The sequence below is a fragment of the Trachypithecus francoisi genome, unplaced genomic scaffold, assembly GCF_009764315.1.
Source record: "Trachypithecus francoisi isolate TF-2019V2 unplaced genomic scaffold, Tfra_2.0 Lachesis_group15, whole genome shotgun sequence".
NCBI classification, from domain to species: Eukaryota; Metazoa; Chordata; class Mammalia; order Primates; family Cercopithecidae; genus Trachypithecus; species Trachypithecus francoisi.
The window spans coordinates 17108844-17136418 of record NW_022681460.1 but is presented as its reverse complement, the minus strand read 5'-3'; the positions used below and the strand labels follow the sequence as shown (position 1 = coordinate 17136418).

At 39.7% G+C, this 27575-nt stretch overlaps 1 non-coding gene across 1 annotated transcript; it reads left to right on the top strand.

The window, feature by feature from the left end:
- The first annotated feature begins 16468 nt into the window (after positions 1–16468).
- On the top strand, positions 16469–16577 carry LOC117098233. Its single transcript, XR_004443274.1, has one exon. It is a non-coding gene; the product is annotated as a U6 spliceosomal RNA (small nuclear RNA).
- Positions 16578–27575: the final 10998 nt, after the last annotated feature.

Sequence of the window (27575 nt, the reverse complement as noted above, 5' to 3'; positions counted from 1 at the left end):
TCATGAATAATCTACCTCTTTTTTAACATATAATCAAGAAATAACTATAAGTATCTTTAGCTGAGAAGCCCATGCCACTGTTCTGCCAATCGAGTAGCCATTCTTTTATTTCTTTGCTTCTGTAATAAACTTGCTTTCACTTTATGGATTCACCTTGATTTCTTTCTTGTGTGAGATCCAAGAACCCTCTCTTGGGGTCTGGATCCAGGACCCTTTCCAGTAACAGTGGCATGAAGCTGCAATGTGTTGAGATCAGTTGATAAAGGTAAAAGTTACCAGAGGAATTGAGAGAGGGTCCAACTTCCCAGGAGTTGGTTCACTAGATGTATAAGGAAATGCAAACTAACAATGAAAAAATGAAATCTGCAATCTCTTGGTTATTGTTATCTATAACAGCTAAAATGAAATTAAAAGAGAATGCTGTGTTGGATTTCAATCTGGGCTTAGCCCACCAGCCTCAAAGATGCCCCCCAAGGGCAGAATTAGGCAGGAACAACAGAAAGTACCTCTAAGACCTGTGGTTACCAAGAGAGCAATCAATGTGAGAGAAGGGCAAAACCAAGTAACTATTGAAACCAGAGGACACAGTATGAAGGGATTGTTTTGCAGATTGGTATCATTAATTTCCTGTGGAACCTGTGCTATAATAAAATGGATTATGAGAGTGGCTAATGTAGGGGCAATATTTTCGGTTTTAAATACTGCAGAGTGGAAGAGTGTGTTTGGGTTGATGCTGGACCCACGGCTCACCATTGAACAACTGCAGAAGAATATATGATGCAGACACACAGGAGGTTATTCCTGAGAGAACAGCCAGCCTGGTGGACAGGGTAAAAGCCACCTTAAGGTCTGTTTACTCTGAGGGAGGGATTATCCAAGACCACCTAAAAATGCCAAGTAGAACACCCCAGATGAGGTAGCTGATATGCTTTGTATGCAAGCCATGTGGGACTGGCTTTATGATGATGGGAATGTTCACCTGCTGAATATGTCTATTACCCAAGTCATGGTTAACGCTGTGGTTAAGGGGGCCCCTTCTACATGGGTATCCCATGTGTTGTTAGTCCTGCAGAATTGAAGGACTAGAAGTTCAAGAAGTTCGAGAAGCCTTGTCAAATTTGCTGTCTCAGCTTGCCAAGTCTTACAAATGCTAAGAAAAACACTAAGTTAATTAACAAGAGAATTGGGAAAGGCAAAAAGGAGAGTCAAAAACTCATTCAGGAAGGTGGAAATTTTTAAACAGTTATTAAGAAATAAGCTGAATAAAGAAAGTAGTGATGGGGTAAAACTAAGAAGAAAAAGAAAGGGAGAATCACGGGTCTCACCTTAGCAGGATGGAGATCTCTAGATGGTTATTAAGGAATGAAATGAATAAAATGGAAATTGATGGGTTAGAACAAAGGACTTATAACACATTGAAAGTTTGGTGGACCAAAGGGAGCCCCGTCTTGTCCACCATCTTTAAAGGGCCCCAAACCACCTTGGTGTATTTCTCCCAGTTTGGAGAAATTTTAAAACCTGGAAGACAGAGATTATAATGAAAAATCTGATTTGAAACTGCCTAGGGCAATAGTCAGGCCCACTAATCAAGAAAGATGGACAAAAGGGCCAGGTTCCTTTGGTTCAGCCCTTTGAGTCCCCCTTAGCTGAAGACTCAAAGCCTTTTGCACAAGAGAGGGTAAATTGGTTTGGGGGTGGAGAAGAGATGTTCCTGAAACTAGGATATAAAAATGTAAGGGTTGACAGGATTATGAAACTTGGTATATTTGAGTCGGCCAGGCACGGTGGCTCAAGCCTGTAATTCCAGCACTTTGCGGGGCCGAGGCGGACGGATCATGAGGTCAGGAGATCGAGACCATCCTGGCTAATACGGTGAAACCCTGTCTCTACTAAAAATACAAAAAATTAGCCGGGCATGGTGGTGGGTGCCTGTAGTCCCAGCTACTCGGGAGGCTGAGGCAGGAGAATGGCATGAACCTGGAAGGCGGAACTTGCAGTAAGCCAAGATCGCACCACTGTACTCCAGCCTGGGTGACAGAGCAAGACTCCGTCTCAAAAAAAAAAAAAAAAAGTTGGTATATTTTAATACACTTCAAGAGAAGTGGTTACATCTCTTTTACCTGCTTGTGTTGTGGGAATGAACATTGTATCTGATTGGGGAATGTTTCCCATACCAGGTGCCATGAAACGGAAGGCATGTAAATCTGCCCTTTAAGCAGCCCATGTGGCTAGGCTGGGATCAGATCACCACTGAACAATTGCAGATGAATATATGATGCAGACACACAGGAGGTTTTTCCTGAGAGAACAGCTGGCCTGGTGGACTGGGTAAAAGCCACCGTAAGGTCTGTTTAATGGGAACCAGTGAGATTGTCCAAGCGCACACAATGCATAGCAGAACGTAGAGTGCTGTTAGGGACAAATTCTCCACTTGATAACCTTCTGTGGAGCATTTCCTGGAGCTTATGGCAAAAGCCTCTGAGCTCCTCCCAACGACACCTACTGAGAGACTGGACTAGAGAATTTCCACATGAGAAGCATTTACTGCCTCGCTACGAAATGTTAGCTGAAGCTACCCTGTGACACCTGAAATACCCATGCCATCTTGAGTGATGTCAGAGAAACATTCCAATGGGGATGGCAGTGCCCAGAGGAGTTCCATAATAAAATGGAGATGGTTTGTAGAGGATCTTGCTACTTAGGGAATGCAAGGAGGAGATACGCTGCAGCAGGGAGTTTCTTTTCTCCTAGGACTGACTCTGAAACTGTGTAAGAAACTGCTGGATTCTACAATGCCCAATAAACAGCTCTCAGTTGACCAACCAAGAGTTGCTTGGTTTGTGGATGGTAATTCAAAGGCAAATGGACACCATCCTGTCTGAGAGGTCGCTACTTTGACAAAAAAGGTGGAAACATATCTGCTTGGTGGGCTAAACTGCATGCTGTTTTTCTAACAGTGATGGACGAATTGAGCGGTGGTAAAAGCCCCCGAATTTGAGTTTTTACTGACTCATTGGCAGTTACCAATAGCTTGGCCATACTCATGGAAGAGGGCTATGGAAACCTGGCCTATTAAAAGGATGCCCATATGGAACAAGCCCTATGGAAATGTGAGGGGTGTACTAATGTAGAACAAATCAATGCCCATAAGAAGAATGAACTTCCAGGTTCAGAAGGTGACTAGAATCGACAAGCAGATATCCCCATGTTTTCCCTTGAGGTAGCTACCTGGGTCTGTGAAATGAGTGGTTACTACAGCAGTGAAGAGATGGGCTGAATCTAGTCATGTTCCTTTTGCACCCTCTCAGGCACAAAATGCCAGGAAGACCTATTCTGTTTCTCAGCAAGAGTGACAGAGACTGCTGATGGCTATGAGGCACATTCTCTGGTGGGAAGGCCCTGAACACAGTAGGCAGTTAAGACTGGTCTGGTAGCCTTGTGGGGCTACAGATGGGTCTTTACAGGAATAGACAGTGCCTCTGGAGTAAGTTTTGCTTATTCAATGAAAGATGAAAATGCTCAGAGTGCCATAAAAAATAAACCGGAACAGAAGATATTGCTAGGCTGTTTGGATGGCTGACCATCATTTCTTCAGACTGAGGAACTCACTGTACAACCCATAAAGTCTAACAATGAACAGAGAGTTATCCATGTTGGAGTAATAGTTTGATAGAAAAGTAGAATGGGCAATTGAAACATTGATTGTCTAAAACAAAGGGGAAATAAAAGCATGAAGGGCTGGCTTCCACATCTTCACAGGTGGGTGCTCACACTCAACATGAATGGGACTAGAATGTGCTGCAAGATTTTTTTCTCTGTTTTTCTGATTGACCTGGGGAAGAGGAGGTGGGGAAGATGCTGGTATGATGTTGCAATTCTTGCCAAGAGAGGAGTACATTGGTATAACGACTACAGTTTTTTCTTTCTTCCTGGTCACCTCGAAAAAAGATTAGTTTTTCCCCTCTACCTGATGCTGAGGTCCTAAGACCAGGGCTGCAACTGCAAGTTGCAACAGCAGGGATGATTTCTAAGCAAAAAACTGTAACTATGTTTTTAAACCTTATGTCAAAATTCCTAAGGGCATAATGGGGGTAGGTTGTGCCTTTACTCCCTCTAGCAATACTGGGGCTAGGAGTGAATGCAGCTATATTGCCTGGTGGTAAAAATAGTTCACTAGTTCTGCACCTGTGTGACCTTACCCTGTCCGAATGGGAATGAACTGAGGAGGAGCTAGTTGATTGATTTGTATTGCTCCCTACAATCTGGACCAGCACAGTGGTGATTCTAGTGTCCCCTCCAAAGGCAAAAGTTTGGGTAATAATGGAGAGAAGGAGAAATCGTAGCTGAGAGTAAAGAAATGGATAAATGGGTTACTGAGAAAAATTTAATTTTATATTAACAAGGCAAAATAGTCTCAGAGCAAGAGACGATATTGTCTCTTAGTTCAATTATCCCAAATGCCTGAAAGGGCGCATGATCACTGTTGCTTTTGGAAGCTGACAAGATTGAGAGGAAGCCTGCAAACCTGAGTGGCCTCATCCTGGGAGACATTCATACAATCTGATGAACTGGATTAATGATTAATGATTGTGTATAATATATATTTCACATGCCTGTTTACAACAGCACAATTTGCAGTTGCAAAAATATGGAACCTGCCCAAATGACCATCAACCAATGAATGGATAGAGAAAATGTGGTATATATATACCATGGAATACTACTCAACCATAAAAAGGCACTAAATAGTGGCATTCACAGCAACCTGGATGGAGTTGGAGACCATTATTCTAGTGAAGTAACTCAGGAATGGAAAACCAAACATTGTATGTTCTCCCGTATAAGTGGGAACTAATCTATGAGGACACAAAGGCATAAGAATGATAAATTGGACTTTGGACACTAGGGGAAGGGTGGGAGGGGATGAGGGATAAAAGACTACACATTGGGTACAGTGTACACTGCTTGGTGATGGATGCACCAAAATTTCAGAAATCACCACCAAAGAACTTTCCCATGCAACCAAACACCACCTGTTCCCCAAAAATTATTGGGAAAAAATCAGCGTGGGGAGGCTGTGGTGTTATGATATGTATTGGTTTATATCCATAGTTCCTGGCTCACAACTCCCATCATCCTTGTTGCAATCTTTTGTTATAATATTGGGTTTGTCAGGCTTCAGGGGCAGGCCTCTGACCTTTTTCTGCCCTCCTTTCACTCTAATGTGCCCCCACTTTTCTGATTATGGGTCTTAAGGCCCTCTCATGAGAGGGTCCACCCTATACTCTGGAGGAAGGAATGCTGATATCACGAAGCTTCCATAAAAACCCAAGAAGAGAAAGTTCAGTGAGCTTCTGGATAGCTGAACATGTGGAGGTTCCTGGACGGTGGCATGCCAGGGAGGACATGGAAATTCTGCATCTCTTCCCCCATAACTCACCCTATGTGTCTCTTCATCTGCATCCTCTGCAATGTCCTTTATAATAAATCGATAAGTGGAAAAAAGAAAAAGAAATTGAAACTGAAGGGACAGACAAGTGTGCAGTGCTTGATAAAGCAAGCCGGAGGAGAGTTCCAGGCTTTACTGTCTTCAGAGTTTCTATTTCTTGCTCAGAGGCTAGGATTCCACTGTGCCTTGAGGCATTCACCTGGGTAATGTGGAGAGGAGGGGAACGTGGAGGCTCAACATCCATGTGTCAGGCAGAGCTAGGGTCCTTGTACTCTGGGAGAATTCTCCTGGAGTCATGCACATCTATAACAATACAACCATCATTCAAAGCCCACAAAATAAAGATGGAAAAACTCTCCGTTTCACTCATAATTGCCACAAACTATTGACCTGAGCATTGGAATCAGACCCAGAAGCTGAGTCTCAGGAGGCTCAGCTAATAGGCTCCAGTGCCTCACCCTTTTTGCTCTGGGTCCCTCCATCTGAACCAGGAACCAAAGTAGGAAGAGCTGGAGAGGGACCCTGGAGAGCAAGTGGTTAGCAGGGAGAGGGCAGCAGGAGGCAGAGGATACCATTGGTTGCGTAGAGGGCTGGAGGGTCTTCCCATACTGAACCCGATACTGACCTTCAGCCTTTAGGCTGAACTGAGAGATTCAAACCTCTGAGAAATTAAAACCAATATGGTCAGAGCAGGGGAGGCTGAGAGGAGGGAGTAGGAGAACTGAAGAGCCCTGAGCACAGCCTTGCTCCTGCCCTCAACTGCTATGCTCATGTGATATATGACACAGTGAGAAGGTGCTGGACAGGCAGTCAAAGAAAACTGGGTTCTAGCCCTGGTTCCACAACTCCATGACCTGGTGCAAACCCCTCCCCATCTTTCAGCCTCAATTCATTCATCTATACAAGAAGGGGGCATGGATGACCTGGATCACCTCCCGCGTGACTGTCAGGATGCTGTGAGACTCCAACGAAGTGGAGGCAATCTCTTGGGATCTCTGGAAAGTGTTACTGGAAGCTTAAAAAATAACAGAAACAATAAAAATGTGGTTCCCATCCCCTGGCCTCCCACTGTGACTCTCAGATGTTCAGACCTGAGATCTGAGAGTTCCCAAATACAGGTATCTGACATGGATGGGGCAAGAATAGAACATCCACGAACACTGCAGTGCCCACAGAGAGGAAAGGTATGAAGCGTGGGACAAATGAGAGTATCCATTCAGAAGTCACTCTGGTGCCAGATGTTGCTAATGTGGGAGCTGTTAGTGTGTGGGGAAAGGGAGTGTATGGGAACTCTGTGCTTTCCACCCAGTTTTGCTGTGAATCTAAAATTGCTCTAAAAGTAAATTTTACTAATTAAAAAAACCCTATCATCCGCTTTTCTAAAGCATTTTATCTCCTACATTTACAAGTTGTGTCCTGAGAAAAGGTCCTTGTTTAGTTAAATACATGAAGGATTGAATTTCAGCTTGTTTGAGAGCAGTGAGGCTTTGCCTTTCAAAGAGATTTTTTTTCCATTTTCTCTGAAAATCTTAATGTTGTGTCATGTGATTTAAACATTTTCATGATTCCAGACCAAATGAAGATGATCAAAGTTCAGAGAAAAACAAGAGAGATAAATATCTTGAAATCAAGAAGTTGAATAATCTATTTTAGCAGAGATTTCTAAGTAAATAAGGAATCCTTTATGAGGTTTAATTCCAAAGTCTTTAGTCAGACAACTATTCTCTTAGTTAATGGAACTTCTATTTGGATAGAGAGTATAGAATTAGGAGATTGAGAGGCAGGTTATAAGGAATCCAGAAGCCCTGACACTTGGTTGGCAGAACTCCTGTTGGAAGCCAAGCAGTCTGATCCCAGGCACTTTCCTTTTCCCCTCCTTGCCCCCGCCTTTCTTTCTTTCTTTATTTTTTGAGACAGGCTCTTGCTCTCTCACCCAGGCTGGAGGGCAGTGGTGTGATCCTGGCTCACTGCAGCCTCAATCTGGGCTCAAGTAATCCTCCCATCTCAGCCTCCTGAGTAGCTAGGACCACAATTGTGTGCCACCACTTGCTCCCTGTCTTGGCACCCTGCTCTTTACTGCCTTCTCAAACTTACCAAAGGAGATCTTTAAGGAGACAAATTTGGCAGACTGTGGTTAAAATATGAGCTAAACAGTTTCTCCTCCACCTCCTTTCCACACTGTTCCTCTTTGCAGTTTTCTTTTTTTTTTTTGAGACGGGGTCTCACTCTGCCCAGGTTGGAGTGCAGTGGCGCGATCTCGGCTCACTGCAAGCTCCGCCCCCCAGGTTCACGCCATTCTCCTGCCTCAGCCTCCCTGGCTCTACAGGCGCCCGCCACCACGCCCGGCTAATTTTTTTTTTTTTTTTTTTTTTTGTATTTTTAATAGAGACGGGGTTTCACCGTGTTAGCCAGATGGTCTCGATCTCCTGACCTCGTGATCCGCCCACCTCGGCCTCCCAAAGTGCTGGGATTACAGGCGTGAGCCCCCGTGCCCGGCCTCCTCTTTGCAGTTTTAAAGGGTGCTCCATGCTTATTCTATGACCCATTTTTATAAAGCTTTGCTCTCTTGTTGCAGCTCAGAGATCTCTTTGAGATGGTAACTGATCGCATCTTACCAAAGATTTCTATTTCAAGAGGAGCTATTGAAAACAATATCAATCCTGTCTCATTTCCTCAGCCAAGGTTTTCTGTCCCTCCTTGAAGGTGAACCCAATTGGCTTTATTCCTAAGACTTCCCCTGAGTGCTGGGACACCTTTGATATTCTTCCTCACTAACAAGGGGACTTGGAATTAAGTACTGTTCATCAGATTCGGGGCCTGTGACCCACGACGTCTTCGTACCTATATTCTTAAGTTTTTTTTTCTAGTTATCGAGTAAAACTGGAATTCAGAGCATAAGCTTAGGGTTTCTGGAGTCACCAGACCCTCCCTGGGAGACTAAGAGGGTCTTGCTTTTCCTTGAAAGGAGCTCGTCTGCCTGATCTCCAGTTAGAGACATAACAGGGAACTGCCAAAGACAAAATGGCACATCGTTGAAAACTGTTGAGACCAAGAAAAATGTCAAGACTAGGCCACAAGTAGAATCAGGGTTGGGTTTTCCAGAGCCAAGCAAACTAAACAGTCTGGTTTGGGGACCAAAAAATCTACTCATGTGGGATGGTAAGGCCCCTGTAATGCTTCTCATGCATGTCTGACTGAGGTATTAAAAGAAAGCTTCTATGCTCAAAGAATAAAAGCACAACACTGGGAATGACAGGCTGAGGAATTGAAGCTTTTGTTGGAGTCTCAGCCAGATACTTCTGCACACTATACTAGGTCACTGGCTCTCTTCTGCTAGTGCACAAGAGTGACTAGATTATTATTTTAGAGACAACTGTTTCCTTTCTGCCTTCCTGTCTTTCATGATGGCGAAGCCTATCTCTCCCTTGTTCTTCTGTATGTTCACATATCACAAAAATCCCATAACCCTCTTAATTCGCTCTGTGGGAAATCTGCTCTAGAAATATACAATGTGCTGTGTTCTAAAAATGTGTTATATAAAAAGAAGCTATTAGACTTCAGCTTCTGGGAAGATGGAGTACACACACTTTTCCTTATTCCTTCCACTAAGTAACTAAAAATGCAGAATATTATATATAATACAAACATAAGACTTCAGAAGGGAGAGAGAAGGCAGACTGCCTAGAGACATTGGGGCCTGAGAAGTGACACAGTGATGAGTAGCCTAGGTTTTCTTTTTGCTTTACATACACCAGACTTAGAGCTGAATAAGCCTGCAACCGGCAAACACCAGCAGGCACAGACAAAACAAAAACAACAAAATAAAAAGCAACAAAAGCCACTCCTCTCTAGTCAAAGGATCAGAAAAGGGTCAGCACAGCGTGAGATAAAACTTTTAGACGGTAACTGCTCTAATCCATTCAAACACCATAGTCAAAAGGTGGCCCTACTGTCACTCACACCAGCAAAGTGGGGCACCTAGACTTTCACCCTCTTGAGGCCGTAACAAAGCATCCCAACATCCCCTCCACTTTGTCTCCACTGACTCCACAAATGTCTCTCCACCTCAAATGTCAAGGAGGTCAAGTGGGGAACCTGGACTTCTACCTCCACCTGAGAGCTCTGTGAGTCAGTACATCACTCTTTTGCTGGAGATGCATCAGAGAGAAAGCCAGCTAAAAGAGAAAGTATAAATGAATTCCTGGGTCTCATAACATAATTCATTCATGTGTCACTTAATGTTGGGGGAATGCATTGGTAGGTGATTTCATCATTGTTTGAACATTTTTGATATGGTTTGGCTCTGTGTCCCCACCCAAAGCTCATCTTAAATTGTAATCCCCACACGTCAAGGGAGGGACCTGGTGGGAGGTCATTGGCTCATGGGGGTGTTTTCCTCTTTTCCTCTATGCTATTTTCATGAGAGTGAGTGAGTTCTCAGATCTGATGGTGTAATAGTGTTTGTCAGTTCCCCCCCCACTGCTCTCTCTTTCTCCTGACACCTTGTGAAGAAGATGCCTGCTTCCCCTTTGCCTTCTGCCATGATAGCAGGTTTCCTGAAGCGTCCCCAGTCATGTGGAACTGTGAGTCAATTAAACCTCTTTCCTTCATAAATTATCCAGTCTTAGGTAGTTCTTTATAGCAGGGTGAAAATGAACCAATACAATTATATAGTGTACTTACACAAATCTTAGGTAGCTCTTTATAGCAGTGTGAAAATGAATAATACAATTATAGAGTGTATAGGTTACATAAACCTAGATGGTATAGCCTAGTACACACCTAGGCTACATGGTACAGCTTATGGCTCCCGGGCTACAAGCTTGTACAAAATGTTACTGCACTGAATTCTGTAAGCAATTGTAACACAATGGTAAGTATTTGTGTATCTAAACATATCTGAACATTAAAAAGGTACAGCAAAAATACAATGTTATAATATTATTATTTCAGACAGAGTCTGATGTGTTTAAAAATGTATGTGGAAGAAATATACTGTATAAGCCTATCTTATTATAAATGAAATAAGTAAAAGGATGTAAAAGGAGGTAACATTTTTATACTTCACTTGAACAGGAAAAATAATGGCACCAGTAGATTATGATTAAGATCTCTCTCTCTCCATATCTTGAATAAAAGATATCGAGAGATACACTCAAAAACATTATAGATAAATCCAAAAGAAATTCTAAAAAGTGTTTAGGTAATGCATGGAAAGTCAGGGAAAAGAAAATAGAGAAATGTAAAACAGAAAGAACAAATAGAAAAGAAGAAATATAATGGTAAACTTAAGTCACCCCATCAACCAACTATATGCTGTTTATGAGAAACTCCCCTCAAATATAATGATATGGGCAGGTTGAAGGTAAAAGGATGGAAAAGGTATATCATGCAAACATTAATCAATGAGAAGCAAGAGTGGCCATTTATCTAATAAGGTGACTTTATAGCAAAGAAAATTATCAGAGAAAAAGACATTGTACACATATAATGATAAAAAGATCAGTCCAACAGGAAGATGTGGCAATCCAAAATATGTGTACATCAACAACAGAGTCATAAGAAGTGTGAGGCAAAAACTGATAGAACTGAAAGAAGAAATAGACAAATACATAATTATAATTAGAGATTTCAACACCCCTCTTTCAGCAATTGATAGAACAACTGTACAAAAAGTCAGAAATTACATACAAGAACTCAACAACACCATCAATCAACAGCATCTATTTAATATTTATAGAACGCTTCACCAACTAATAGCAGAACACAGGTTGTTTTCAAGTGCTCACAGTACATATACCAACATAGACCATATCCTGGGCCATAAAACAAAATTCAATTACTTTAAATAATTGAAGTCATACAGAATATGTTTTCTGATCACCATGAAATCAAACTAAAAATCAATAGCAGAAATATCTCAAGAACTTAGAAAAACAGGAGCAAACTAAAACTAACGCAAATAGAAAGAAGAAAAGAATAAAGATAGGAACAGAAGTCAATGAAATTAAAAACAGAAGGCTAGGTGCAGTGGCTCACGCCTGTAATCCCAGCATTTTGGGAGGCCGAGGCGGGCAGATCACCTGAGGTCAGGAGTTCGAGACCAGCCTGGCTAACATGGAAAAACCTTGTCTCTACTAAAAGTACAAAAATTAGCTGGGTGTGGTGGTGGATGCCTGTAATCCCAGTTACTCAGGAGGCTGAGGCAGGAGAATCCCTTGAACCCAGGAGGCAGAGGTTGCAGTGAGCTGAGATCACACCACTATACTCCAGCCTGGGTGACAAAAGCAAGACTCCTGTCCAAAAAAATAAAAAATAAAAAATAAAAACAGAAAAACAATAGAAAAAATAGGTAAAATAGATTTGGATCTTTGAGAAGATCAACAAAATTGACAAACCTTCAGCAAGACTGAGAGAAAGAATAGGCAGAATATATAGGTTACCTGTATCGGTATATAAAACAAGGGATATCATTACAGATTTTGCAGACATCAACAGGAAATGATGAAATACATTACTATAAACAACTCTACACACATAAATTTGACAACTTAGATGTAGAAAACAAGAATTACTTCCTTGGAAAACAAGAATTACTACAGTTTACCCAATGTGAAAGAGATACGTTAAATAGCCCTTTAACTATTAAGAAAATTGAACTTATAATTTTAAAGCTTTCAAAAAGAAGTCAGTAGGCCCAGAAGGTTTCACTGGAGAATTTAAGGAAGAAGTAACATCAATTATACACGATCTTTAGAGAAAAGGAGGGAACACTTTCCAATTCATTTTATAAAGCTAATTTTACTCTCATACTAAAACATGCAATACAAAACAAAACAGAGCAAACAACTTTCAGGCCAGTCTTTCTCATGACTATATATACAAAAATCCTTAATAAAATACTAGCAAAGAGAATTCAGCAATATATTAAAAATGTACACCATAGCTATGTTTATTCCAGGGATGCAAGGCTGGTTCAATATTTGAAAATTAATCAATGTAATTCACTGTAACAGCAGACTTAAGAAAAAATTTACATGGTCATGTTAATTGATACAGGACAGACATTTGACAAAATTCAGCAGCCACTAATGAAAAAAACTTTCAGAAAGATAGATATAAAGGGGAACATTCTCAACTTGATTTAAACATCCACAAAAAAATCTACAGCTAACATTATACCTAATGGCGAAAGTATGATGCTTTTTTTCCTAAGACTGGGTATAAGGTGAGGATGTTTTCTCCTCTTACCATTCTTATTCAACAGAGTGCTAGAAGTTCTAGCCAGTTTGGTAAGGCAAAAACAAAAACAAAGCAGACAAAACAATAAATAAATAAATAACCAAAGCAAGCAAAATAATAATAATAATTTTAAAAAGGCACATGAAAAGGAATAAATAAAAAATAAGACTGTGTCTATTTGAAGATGACATAATTGATTACATAGAAAATTCCAAGGAACCGACCAAAAATTTTCTAGGCCACATAAGTGAGCTCAAGAAATTTGACGGATATAATGTAAGCATTCAAAAATCATATTTCTGTATGCTAGCAGTAAACGGTAGATGTCAAGAGTGAAACTATAAAATCATTTACAACTGTGAAAAACATAAAATATTTAGGTGTGAATCTATGAAAATGTGTACAAGACTTGCATGCTGATGACTACAGAAAGCTGATGAAATAAACCAAATGGAAGAAACCAAAAAAGATCGAATTTAAGTGGAGAATCACACTATGTTGATGAACTGCAAGTCTCTGCATATTGAAGATGTCAACTTTGCCTAAATTGCTATATAGGTGTAATGCAATTCCTATCAAAATCTCAAAAAATATTTTTTGTAGGCACAGATAAAATTATTTTAAAATATATATGGAAAGGCAAAGGAACCAGAATAGCTAAAACAATTATGAAAAAGACCAGTAAAGTGAGAGGAATCGGTCTTTCCCATATCAAGCCTTAATATGTAGCTACATAATATGGCACTTGTAGAAAGATAGACGCAAAGACTAATGGGACAAAACAAACCAGAAATAGACCTATACAAATATGCCCAATTTATTTGTTAAAGAAGTGCAAAAGAATTTCAACAGAGAGAAGAGAGGCTTTTCAACAAGTGGTGCTGAAGCAACTGGACATCCACAGGCAAAACAAAAACAAAAACAAACAAGAACCTTAAGAAGCACAATTTATCCAAAAATTAACTCAAAATGGATTATATCTTAAGTGTTAAAACTATGAAATTTTAGAAAACACATGGGAGAAAATCTTCAGTGTGTAGGGCTAGGTAGAAATTCCTAGACTGGGTACTTAAAATGCACAATCCATAAAAAGAAAAATCAATAAATGGAACTACATAAAAATTTTAAAAATTTGCTCTGCAAAAAACAAACAAACAAAAAAGCCTAAGAGGATAAAAAAAATGTTACAGATTGCAAAACATATTTTCCAACCACATATCTGACAAAGGACTGGTATCTTGAGCATATAAACAAATCTCAATATTCAACCGTAAAAAACCCGAGAAATCCCATTAGAAAATGGGAAGAAGACATGAAGAAACATATGACATAAGAGGATATATGGATGGCAAACAATCACATGTAAAGATGCTGAACATCATTATCGCTTAGGGAAGTGCAAGTTAAGACTATACGTTATCAGTAATACTTATCATAATGGCTAAAATAAAATGGTGACAACACCAAATACTGGTGAAGACATAGAAAACTGATCACTCATTCATTCCTGGTGGGATTATAAAATGGTACAGCCACTCTGGAAAATAATTTGGCAGTTTCTTAAAATACTAAACTTGCAGCTCTAAACAAACTGGTAATCACACTCATGAGCATTTATCACAGAGAAAGGAATACTTATATTCACATAAAAACCTGTACACAAATGTTTATAGCAGCTTTACTCATAATATCCAAATTCTGGAAACAATTCAGATGTCTTTCAATGAACGAATGAGTGGTTAAACAGTGCCACATGCATATTATGGAATACTGCTCAGCAAAAAAAGCAAGAAGCTATTGATACACACATCAGCTTGAGTAAATTGCCAGATTCATTCCATATTGTACCGAATGAAAAAAGCCAATAACGAAACGTCATATACTATATGTTTCTGTTTATATAACACTTTTGAAATGACAGAGTTGTAGAAATGGAGAGTACATTGGTGGTTGCCAGGTGGTAAGGGGTAGAGGGCAGCAGTGGGGAAGTGGTGTGGCTGTAAGAGGGCAACATGAGGGATCCTAGTGGTGATGGAAATGGTTGTGTCTTGACTGTATCAACATCAATATCCTGGTAGTGATATTGCACAATTGTTTGTTGATGGTACCAGCAGGAAAAATTGGGTAAAGAGTGTCCGCTAGATCTCTCTACATAATTTCTCACAACTGCATGTGAATCTAAAATTATCTCAAATTTAAAAGTTAAAACATTTTTTAAAGGTTGTTGATGATATACACTGTGCTGGAGGACCACATAGCAAGACTACAATGAAAGACCTTGCAATTTCCATGTCAATCTAAAGATGTTAAATTAGTTTGAGTCTTTGCCCTTGAGATTTGGGCTTAGGCCTGATTTAGACTTGGATTGATTTATGGGTTTCTGGACAGGTCTCCTCCCATTTATTAATCTACTGCTTAGAGAAATGTGGTTCATATCCACTGAAGAAGTTAGGGGAGGAGATTCTTGTTCAACTCCTATCCTGTACAGTTACCAAGTCTGTTTGCCCACACAACCTTAATACTAAAACCAACCAACCCCTTTTTCACCAAAAGCAAAAAGGTATTATTTGTATGTAGATATGTAGGTTATATGAACCTTTTATTAATGAGTTCGTAGATAAACTCATCATGTAACTTGATTGTGAGGGGCAAAAATAAACCTGAATAGCCTATCCTAAGCTGTCATAGGAAGAAATATAGGCTCATTTTCGTATCAGAACAAAAATGCAACCATAAGGCAATATCATTTCAGAATTTTCTTGCAAAAAAATTAAAGTTTTCTATTTTGCAAAGGATGCAATGGACAAAATTTATAGAAGGACGGAAAGATTGGGAGAAGATATTTGTAACTCCTAAACACACGAGGGACCAATGTTTGCAACATGTTTGTATCTACAAATTCCTCAGAAAAATACAGAAAATGTTACTTAAAATGAGCAAAATAAATATGACAATCATTCACAGAAATCCAAATGCCTAACGAGTGTATAAGAGTTGTCAAAATGTCTTAGTAATAAGAGAAATGTGAATTTTCAATGCAATGAGACACCGATTTACATTGATGAGAATGGCAAAAATAGTTGGATGATACAACATTTGGTGGTGGTGGCGGGTCACAGGCAACCTTCTGCACTGCTGGAGGGAATGTAGGCTAGTATAGCTTATGGACAGTGATTTTGCTGTCTTCAGCCACATTACGTACCCATAGCTCTACTACCCTGCCAGGATCATAACAGGACATGAATGAGGAAGTAGAGGAGTTAGGATGTCCATCACTTGGAATAAGCAAGTAAAACTTAGTGATGCACACCATGGAGCACAATATCACATTTAGAAGCAATGAACTAGATGTACATGTAACAGCACAGACAGATCTTTAAAACATGGTATAGAGTAAGAAAAGTAAGATGCAGATTGGAACCATTATATGTAATTTTATATAAGGGTTTAACATACACAAACAACAATACTTTTTTTTTTTTTTTTACAAGGTTGCACACAAATTCAAGAAAGCATATAAACCACATTACAACTGTTGCCTGTAGCTGGAAAGAGAGCAGGGTTGGGAGATAAATAGTATATACATAAATAAACAAAAATGAGTTGGGTACGGACCTTGATGATACCGGGCCTTGAAATGAGTATGGTTAGCTCCATCCTGGCACCAGAGGTAATTAAAGGAGGAAGAGATGAAGAAGTAAGGGAAGGCTGGTTATCTGGAGTTGAAAGCTGGGTAGATTGAATGTAAACAGCAGCTAAGGGGTATTGGTAAATTCAGTGCTCACTTTGGCAGCAGCACATATACTAAAATTGGAGTGATACAGAGAAGATTAGCATGGCCCAGCGCAAGGATGACACGCAAATTTGTGAAGGTTTCCACATTTTTTAAAATTTTCCACTCATCAACCAGGAAGAACCAAATTTACTCTTCATTCATGCAAACATTCATTTACTCATTTAGTAGATAACTTCTCCCTGTCCACTGGAAAAAAAAAAAAAGGTATTGGTAAATTTAGAAAGACACCTGAAACATGCATAACTCAGCTCTTTATCTTTCTCTTCGGAGCCAGCCTCCGTTGTGAGGTCTCGCTTGGGTTTGGGCCTCTAGGATTGAGTGGGCAAATCTTAATGCTGTGGTTTAGCTGGTAGGTCCATTTGGGTTCCACACTTCCAACTGAACTTAATTAGTAAAGACTTCCATTCTTACTTTCTTACTCAAATTGCTTATCACTGGGTAGGTAAGAGGGATGCTATTAATTGGGAGCCCTTCTTGGAGACTACAGCTTTCACAGGCACGCAAGTAACCTGAACTTTGTTATTATGATGATTTGCCAGCCAATTTTTCTATCATCTTATCCACCTGGGTCAAGGTACAGCCTGGACTTAAAAGCAGCGTATTGCGCTAAGGAGTAAAGGTACTATTCTCACCACTAGAGAGGAGTGTAGCTGTTATCGGAGCTTCCTATCAGAATCTGTTGACTCAGGTTTGTGTGTAAAATTAAATTCACAGATTAAACAAGCTTGCTTATCAGGCTTTCGCTGGACATTTTCAATTATTACTATGTTACTAGGGAAGGGTATTCTAGAAGGAAAAATGAAAATAGGGCTGCAGACATTCTGGGAATAATGGGCAAGAGGCAGCAAGAGAGTCAAACAGCGCTTAGAAACCTTAGCCATCGGGGAGAGCCTTGTCCAGTACAACAACCGACATCCGTAGCCTCAGGACAAAGCAAATTTCTGCTCCATATTCTGCTCATTAGGTGAGAAAATATCTAATCCATTTTCAATAGATTGTCATTTTAAAAAAGGCATCTGAAATGGCTAACTTCAACTATTTGAAAAATCGCTAATGTGCAATATCTCATCCCTCAGTCTTATTTGATAAATGAGATATGGTCTGATATGGCTATCTTAAAATGATTATATATTTATAAAGTCTAATTTTGATACTCTTCTAAAAATGTACATTTTATTCCTCTCTATAGTGATCTAAGTAATAAAACCAAGTTTATTGTTATGAATGCTTTGTACTTCTAAGGTCTTTTCTAAATCCAGTTAAACGTGTAAGTGTGTTAAACAAAGAAGTATCTTCAATTTAGACCATTATCCTAGATGCTCTCTGGCTTTATAGAATGCTGTGCATTTGCAATATGTGTGTTTTATATTTTGCAGTGGTAGACTTTGATCAGGTGAAACATAGTTAAATAGTAATCCGTAATAAATTTATATTACATATACAGCCATGTTTGCAAAACTTCTTTCCATCTTATAATGATAATAATGACTTTAACTTTTAATTTCTTCCATTCTAGTTTGAGGAAACTGTGAGGGTGTTTGAAAACTTTGGCTGGCAGTAATGCTTCTAAGATCATTCGAACACACATCTTCCAGTGTGTTAGAAACATACATCTGATCTCTGGAGTCGTTATATTCACTCAAATGCTTAGATCTTCATGCACACTGAATTAGAAGGAATCAATATAAATATGAGTAGATATCTTTACATTGCAGAGTAGAAATCTGCTGAGAATTATTTATCACATACTCCAGAAACTGAACATAAAAAAGTTAAATATTTTTAGGCTTAAAATGCAATATGTGATTATTCTATAAAGGTAAACATTTAAAAAGTATAGGACAGAGTTAGGTTTGTGTCTTCTTGATTCCTTTTCCTGACCCTCCTCAGATAACCACTGTTATATTTTGTGTGTATCCCTTCAGAACTTCCAAAACGGGGCTTTGGTTTTTGGCACAGGAATGTTGCTATTCAAGTATAATTATTATACTGTGACTATACTGACCATCATACAGATAAAGTTTTTAAATGCAGATAAAATGTGGTTTTATATATGTAAAGTTATAATAGGGACTTTGAGGAATCATTTTACAGTGTTAAACCTGACTCATTTCAAATTCAATTCTTTTGTACCGGAAGAGCTGGTTAGGCCTGTTTTTCCTGGTTCCCACAGTCTTCCAGGCTCAATCCATCTTTACCCCAAATTATTATACACCCAGTGAAAACTTGTTTTTGCAATATCTATATATTTAACTTTTAATAATTGTAGGATAAATTGATTTTCTACTTTTCTTCTTTGTAGAAAAAAGTCAACTAGTATAGTAGCTTGAACTCTGCGTCTGACAGACTGAATACTTTGGAGATGGTTATTGCCAAGTTTTTTGGGTCTTAAATAAATAAAAAGCTTAACAATTTGTCATTTCATGCTTTTAAGTACATCAAATAGGGTTGGATGAACGTAAGTAGTGGAGTAATTTTCAGTCTTATATTTTCAATTATCAATGCTTGGTTAAAGTAAGCAAATACTAAATAAATGCATAAAAGTGCTTACTAAATAAATGGAAGCAAAAAGTGGCTCTAATAAAAATGTTGCAATATTTTCTCATCAATAATTGAAAAGACAAATGATTCCAAGTTCATTTATTCATTCATTCATTCACTCATTCATCTGATGTTTGACTAGTGCACCCAACTGTCCATCTATCCATCCATCTGTCCATCCATCTTTCTACCCATGCCTTCTTTTAAAAAATACTTTTTAAATACCTTCTCTGGGCATGGCATGTAAGAGGATATTAAGACAAAATGAAACAAAACATAAAACACCAATGGCATCTCCAAGAAGGTAAACATCAACAGTCTAGTTACAATTCTTGAAGTGGATATTTTAGGGTAATATTTCTCAAGAAAAAAGTCATAAAGTTGATTTATACAAGCCTAAAGTAAATTGTCTTGGAGATTAAAATTCAAGATAGACATTTGTATTTAATGACCTTACCCTGGAGGATCTCAATTTAATAGAACTGGATTTGCATACATAGTTATTAATTGTGAGTTCTTGATCAAATTGTTTTTTTGTTCAGTGCTGGATTCCTCATCTGTCATAGAGAGATAATGAAAACCTACTTCTCAAACTCATCAGGAATATTAAAATATTATACTTGAAAGCCTTTGTAATTCTACAGTGTAGTACAGTTCTAAGGTCACTTTTACAGGCATTTCTTTCTTCCTTTCACTTTTTCAACCCCCTCTGTTGCCCATTCAGGCATGAAGTGGTATAATCTTAACATGCAGCCCCCACCTCCTCGGCTCAGGTGATCTGGGACTACTGGCTTGCACCACCACACCCAGCTAATTTTTTGTATATTTTGTAGAGACACGGTTTCTTCATGTTGCCCAGGCTGGTCTTGAACTCTTGGGCTCAAGCAATCCGCTTGCCTTGGCCTCCCAAAGTGTTGGGATTACAGGTGTGAGCCATCGCACCCAGGCAAATTTTTGATGTTTTGTAGAGACAAGGTCTCACTATGTTGCCAGGCTGGTCTCAAACTTCTGGATGCAAGTCAACCTCCTACCTTGGCCTCCCAAAGTGCTGGGATTACAGGTGTAAGCCACCATGCCCAGCTTACACGTATTTCAGTGAGGTAAAGACACATTTTCAGAAGTACGGAAGACTTTTCCTTATTTCGTGCAACCATTGTGTTTGCACGATGTAAAATTAGTCAATGTTGGTAAGCCAAGATAAATCTATATCTAAATATTTGGTCTAGTTGATTCTAGTATAGGAAAGAGTGCTGGAAGTGAGGAAGGGTGGACAGAAGAGAAAGAAAGTGCTGCAATGTGGGGTGAGAAAACAGGAGAGGGCAGTGAGAGATGGTGTGGAGTGGCAGCTGTACAGAGCTGGCCTTACCATAGATTGTTTCATGCTGGCGATCATTCTGGAGCTGATTCTCTCAATCAACCTGAGGGCCCATGGAAATTTTGAAAGTGCACCTTAAAATTCTAGAATGTTAACTCTACAAGAGAATGTACCATTATCCATTCCAACCCTTTCATTTTTGGAGGAGGAAGCGATAGCAGAGATGTTAAGTGACTTGCCCAAAGTCACATAGTGAGTGGCAGGAACATACGATAATTTGACAGTTGTTTTGACATGCGACCATTTTAGAGTCCTAAAAAATGAGTTATTGAACTTTTATCTGTTCTTAGTTTTAACTAATGCGTGCAACACACTTGAGTGTCATCCTGTATATAACTAAATCACCTTTGTGTTAGGATCAAGGAGGGGCTGGGGTGAGTGAGGCACAGACACTTGCTGCCAGAGCATGTGTAACCAGCGGTCCTTTGTTCACCATACCTGCTTCAATCATTGTTAGGAAACCTAACAATGTCTATTATAGATAAGACAGGTGATGGTGGGAGGGATGTTTGGACCACAATGTGCTGATTCCCATTTTCACTTCAAACTGCTCAGGAAGCCATGACTCAATTTCATAATTTCTCTCATTGCTGGATGTGGTGGCTCATGCCTATAATTCCAGCATTTTGGGAGGCCAGGGTAGGAGGATTGCTTGAGCTCTGGAGTTCAAGGGCAGCCTGGGCAACATAGTGAGACCCTGTCTCTACAACAAATAAAAAAAGTAGCCGGGTGTGGTGGCACACACCTGTAGTCCCAGCTACTTGGGATGCTGAGGCAGGAGGATTGCTTGAGCCCATGAGATCAAGGCTGAAGTGAGCCATGATTGTACCACCCCACTCCAGTCTGGGTGACAGAGTGAGACTCCATCTCAGATAATAATCATAATTATTATAATTATAATTATAACTTCTCTCAGTACTTTGTATCACACACCACACTTAAAGCTATCAAATACCTCTATAATGTTAGTTTTGGACAACATTGTTGCAACACTTTAAAACTGTATCTTCGGCCGGGCACAGGTGACTCAATACCTGCAATCCCAGCACCTTGGGAGGTCAAGGCAGGAGGATTGCTTGAACTCAGAAGTTCAAGACCAGCTTGGGCAACAGGGCAAAACCCTGTCTCTACAGAAAACAAAAGCACCAAAAGTTAGCCAGGTGTGGTAGCACACACCTGTAGTCCCAGCTACTCAGGAGGCTGAGACAGAAGGATCACTTGAGCCTGGGAGGTGGAGGTTGCAGTGAGCTGAGATGGTGTCACTGCACTCCTGCCTGGGTGACAGAGTGAGACTGTCTCAAAAAGAGTATCTTCATTGCCTTAAAAATTACAAAAGTAATAGATATATGGAAATTCCAAACAACATAAAAATGAGTAAAGCAGAAAAAGCCTTGAAATGAGGCAAGGTTAGGGAAGGATAAGAGTCGAGATATCTATAATAAAAAACCACTGATGACCTTTTGATGGAGGTCAAGTAGTTCTGTCTCAGTAGTTCTAAGGCAGGGGCCAAAGCTGTCCAGCTTTCTAACTTGCGTTAGGACCCAAGTCACGGCCTTACTGCTTCTTGGGTTAGCCATACAGGTATTTCCCGTATTAGCCTCTGTCCTCCTTTGTGGAAAGAGGCCCAGGACAGCAGGATGCTTCGGTGGAAAAAGGTCAAAGTCAGTATCAGGCCCAGGTTCAAACCTTGCTCTGCACTGAGTAGGTCACTGAGCTTTCCAGTTTGTTTCTTCATGTGCACCTGTGGATAAAAACCGCTGTGTGGTATTGCAAGGATTAGACAGCTAGCCTTGGTAGTAAGGAGTTCAGTAAGTGGAAGCTATTGTGATTGCCACCGTCAGGTAGTTCTAGTTTGAACTTCAGGACCTCAAAAATAGTAACCCAGATTTTCAGAAGTCAGCACAGGCAGCTCTAGGGGAAGATCCTGTGGACAAACCTTAATGAGCTCAGAAAGCTGGTTTTGCATGCCAGAGCAACCAACAACGGACAGGTTGCCTTCATGGGCCTTTGAAAACTGTTACAAAGGGAAGCAACCATCCCAAAAAGAAACATTGAAGATTTAGTTTTCAAAAGCATCATTCATCTCAGAAGAGTGCTTGTATTGCCTATTCTACCAAACAGGATGTTATTATGCAAACTTCAGGATCTATTGAGAAACTCTCCAAGTGGGAAGACCCTGGCCTTGTGGGAAAAGAGAGTAATTGTATTAACTAATTAGCAAAGGATCACTTCACACATATCAGGCAATACTATTTAGAGAAAAGATTGTTTAACTCAGACGAATACAGGAGTTTTCACACTCCTAGGTATATATTTTATGCCTCAAAGATCCTCTGCAGCAAGAGGATTGCAGTCCTGGAGGGCACTTGTTAATATTAAAAACAAACAAAAACAACTCAGATCAATCTAATTGTTATTATCCAGTAGTTTTGTTTAGAAGAGTTATAGAAGTAGGCATTTAGATTGTCAAAACAAAAGTTCGTAGACAGAACAGGGTAGATAATTTAAACATGTGTTATTTTAGTCTCTCCTAGATTAGATTTTCATTGCCTACGTGTTTGGATATCAGCAATGCCATCATAAATGTCTGAATCAACGTAGTTAAAATAAAACACGACTAAGATTGAACTGAAGACTCCTAGAAGAAAACAGAAAATAGCAGAAATAGCCCTGAGATCAAATTGCTTTTTATTCCATGGACATCATGATTTGACACAAAAAGGGAAGAAAATACAAATATATATCACTGAGTTCAAATTTAGTTTGTGTTTATCTTTCTTTTGCTAAATTATCTTTGCTCAGCTGTTGAGCTTATAGTGCCTCATTATTAACAGAAGGTGAAAGCTGGCCTGGGGTGCCAATTACAAACCATAACAGAGAAGCTGTTTTTCTCAGAGATTTCAGTGTTGTTTTTGAATCATGTAAGTGGCTGCTGCATACATTTTCCCTTACCTTTAATCACATGAACTAACTAAAATAACTTCTAAATTCCAAGTCTGTTGCTGCTTGCTAGAAAATGTGTACATTTCCCCAGGAGAGAAAAAAGAGTCTAGAAGAAAGGAAAAAAGAATTTAGAAGAAAAAAATATGCAAAATAAATGTCCGGCTTGCAAACACTGGGTTTATGCTAATGGTGCCAATGCACATTAAAAGTCATTGCTTTCATGCCCATTTCCCTGAGGGTAGATATCTGTTAAGGATGCTGTAGGAGTGGGTCCAGCATTCGATAAGAGGTTGTGCTATGATCATACTTTCTCACTTTAAGGAGTTTGACACACTCATGTGTTGGGATTGACCGCCGTAAACCATATAGAAGTAATTTATTTCTAAAAATCAAGGATGGAAGCCAAGGAGTCGTTAATTTAAAAATAAAGAGTTGAGATTACCCTTATAATTCCCCTTAAAGTCACTCATGTGAATTTGAATATTCTTTCTTAAGTGAAGGGAAAGAGGTGATGTTGCATTCTATTAAATGTTATAGGTGTATATAGCACTAGAAAATGTGACCTGTGTTTTTTTTGGTGAGAAAATGTCTGAAAATACTGAGTTGTGTGATTTCTAAGGTTTCTATGATTCTATAATTCTGTCAAAAGCATTTTCAAAAACAAGCTCAAAAAAGGCATCCAATTTGTATTTCTTGTCTTTACCCTGTGGTTCAGATATATCAATAGTTAGCCATAGGTGGCTGTTTATCAATATAAAATAAAGCCACTGGTTTCACAAGTAGTTGGTTGTTCTTACTCATTTTCCCATAAAATCACATAGTTCAAATAAAAGATGGAAGTTTGATTAATCTAGCTTTTACTTCAATTCCAAGTTTGTAGAGTGTTACACTGCCACCCTGTGGACATAAGTTTTTCAGCTTCCAGCAAGGCTTTTTTTTTTTTTTTTTTTTTCTTTCTTTCTTTGAGACAGGGTCTTGCTTCTGTCAGGCTGTAGTGAAGTGTGGTGCCATCTCTGCTCAGTGCAACCTCCGCCTTCTGGGCTCAAGTGATCCTGTCATCTCAGCCTCCCGAGAGGGCTACAGGCCCGTGCCACAGCCCAGGTTAATTTTTATATTTTTTGTAGAGATGGAGGGTTTTGCCGTGTTGGCCGGGCTGGTCTGAAACTCTTGGGCTCTAGCGATCCACCCACCCCAGCCTCCCATCTGTTGGAATTACAGGTGTGAGGCACTGTGCCCAGCCCCAACAAGGCCATTTAATGTGTAACTAGTATATTCCACTTAAAAAATATGCAAGGCAAATAGCCTCATCGATTGTAACTCTAAAATGAGTATACATGAAAATGTTAGGCATTGATCACTATGTAAGAATTAAAAATAATTGTTTCCTGTTAAATGAAAGTATGCAAAATGAGGGTTACTGCATAAGCCAGTTTCTTTAAATATAACTACACCTTTATCAGAAACCACAAAACATCCCAGGAAATAGATATTCTAGAATTGTCTTCTGAGCTAAATCCCAGTCTAGGATGATCAACTGTTCCATTTTTCCTGGGACAAAGTTTTCCCAGGACTTTAAGCCTAAAAATGGGAAAGTTGTGGGCAAACTGGGCACAGGTGATACATATGACACACATATGACTGTTTTGCCCAGGGATTTTAGCCTTTTTTGCTTCTAGCAATTTGTTACAGACTTATGGGAACTCACAGTAACCCTTAGGGTAAAAGGAAAGTCTGATGAATTAAAAGCAAATGGATCCAATGTTATTAGCAATATTATTTATTATAGTCAAAAAGTGAGAACAATCCGAATGTCAACTGTTGAGTGGGTGAAGAAAATGTGGCATATTCATGTAATAGAGTATTATTCAGAAATAAAATGTAATGAAGTACTGAGACATGCTACAACCTGGATATAGCCTGAAGACACTGTGCTAAGTAAAGAAGCCAGACACAAAAGACCACATAGTGTATGATTCATTTATATGAAATGTCCCGAGTCGGCAGTAAAGACAGAAAGTAGATTAGTGGTTAGCAGGGACTGTGGGGAGGGGGAATGAGGAGTGACGGTTAATGGGTCGGGGTTTCTTTTTTGGATGATGAAAATGCTCTGGAATTCGATAGCAGTGCTGGTTGCACAACTCTGTAAATATACTAAAAGCCTCTGAATAGCACACTTTAAATAGGTGAATTGTATGGTATATGAATTATATCACAATACAGCTGTTTAAAAATAAAGTAAATAGATCCTTGGTGTCATGTTTTCAATGCAGCAGACTGTCAGCAAAAGGGATGATGAGTAGAAAGACAGTGTATGAAAAACTACTTTATTTCTCAACATTTCCATGATTAACTACTTTCAGGTCTATAAACAGTGGAATCAATTAACTTAGAAATGATTTAAGAGAGTAAGGAAGCCATGAGTTTCAGATGCAATGCTTGCAGATATAGAGATTTGGAGATGTAGTGTCAGACACATCTGCGTTTGACCTCAGGCTCAATCAATCAAGCTTCAGTTTTCTCACCTGTAAAATAGATTTGGTAATTGTGCTCACCGAATTGAGCGTTAAGGATTAAAGCAGTGGGGATCTTGAGCGATGTGGTTGGCCTTCCAAGGCAGGATTACTGTGACTGTGGTGCGTGCACACTCTCCTTTTCCTATTGTTACTGTTGTTTCCTATTGTTGCCAGGTACAGACCAAGTGCTGAGTCTGGGTGAAGGAGAGAAAGCTTCTCCTCTCAGGCGATGTTGGCTCTTTGTCCCTTGGAGAGTGGCTGTGGTCTGGCTATGTTGATAAGTTCCACAGAGCTGCTATTCATCAGAAATTCAAATCAGCAGATTGTTACTGGGAGAGCTTTCCACCCTGAGCTCCCTGGAGAGGGTTTCAGGCGTCCTGGATCGCAAGCAGCTCCTGAGGTGGGATGAGGGACAGGGTGTGATGTTTTCAAGAACCTTCTTTCTGAAGGACTTGCTCCTTTCTTCTTATACCACTTGTTCTTCCTTCATCTTTCTTTACTTCTGGTTAACCCCAGGCATCATTTTATTTCATGATGCATAACACCTCTCTTGTCCTATATGTAAAGCAAGCATTCTCTAGTGCTCCAAAGCATGGGCACTTAGCAAAGGTTTTAGTTTTAGCAGCAAGCCATTTCAGTTGCTTTCTTTTAGATCATTCCTATTTTTCTCTGTATCATCAAATCATCTGTTTTTCTTATTTAAAATTATTTTTATTTTTTTGATACATGGTCTCCCTCTGTCACCCAGGCTGGAGTCCACTGGTGCGATCATGGCTCACTGCAGTCTCGACCTCTTGGACTCAAACATTCCTCCCACATAAGCTTCCCAAGTAACTGGGACTACAAGCATGCACCCACCATGACAGACTAGTTTCTTAAATATTTTGTTCAGATGAGGTTTGGCCATGTTGGCCAGGCTGGCCTTCAACTACTGGGCTCAAGTGATCCTCCTGCCTCAGCCTCCCAAAGTGTTGAGATTACAGGCGTGAGCCACCGTGCTTGGAAAATCATCTCTTCTTTACCTTCCTTGGGCTTCATGAGCCGGGATGCCAGTGCCTCTAAGGTGCTGATTATCACAGGACTGGCACATAGGATGTGCCTGTTGAATGCTTGCTTGAGGTAGGCAAACTGTTTAATTTATAACAATCAGCCTTTGGGGTGAAGGCAGAATTCTGTGCAGTATTTTTCAAATCCTACGTCACTGCCTTTTCCTGTTCTTCTGTATGTTTTCCTCCCTCAATATTCCCCTCATCCAGAGTCTCAGACGGGGTGACTCTGTGGGAGGAATAAAATGGAATATTTTTAAAGTGCCTTAGCATGGCTCAACTATGATACCTCAAAACTGGCATCACCATACCACTCATTTTTTGTTGTGCTTGAATGAAAAGAGTTATACACAGTTACAAATGTTATGGGAGTTTGGGCCAAAGCATTTCTGGAGAGGAGTTTCTGTGTGGGAGAACAGTTATAGTCTTAAAAGGCTGAATCAGTTTCAGGAGGAGAGAATCAAGAAGTGCTTCTGGCCACTATTGTCTAGCCTAATGCTCAGGGTGGGAAGGGGATGGCGGTGCAAAGTTTGGAAATGTTCCTTGTTCCTCCTTCCATAGGTCGGAAGGAAGTCATGCAGAACTCACCTGCAAGGGATTCAGAGAGCTCAACAGGCAGCTGAATTTAATCTCACAGAAGAATGAAGAAAACTCAGGAGAACAGAAAATT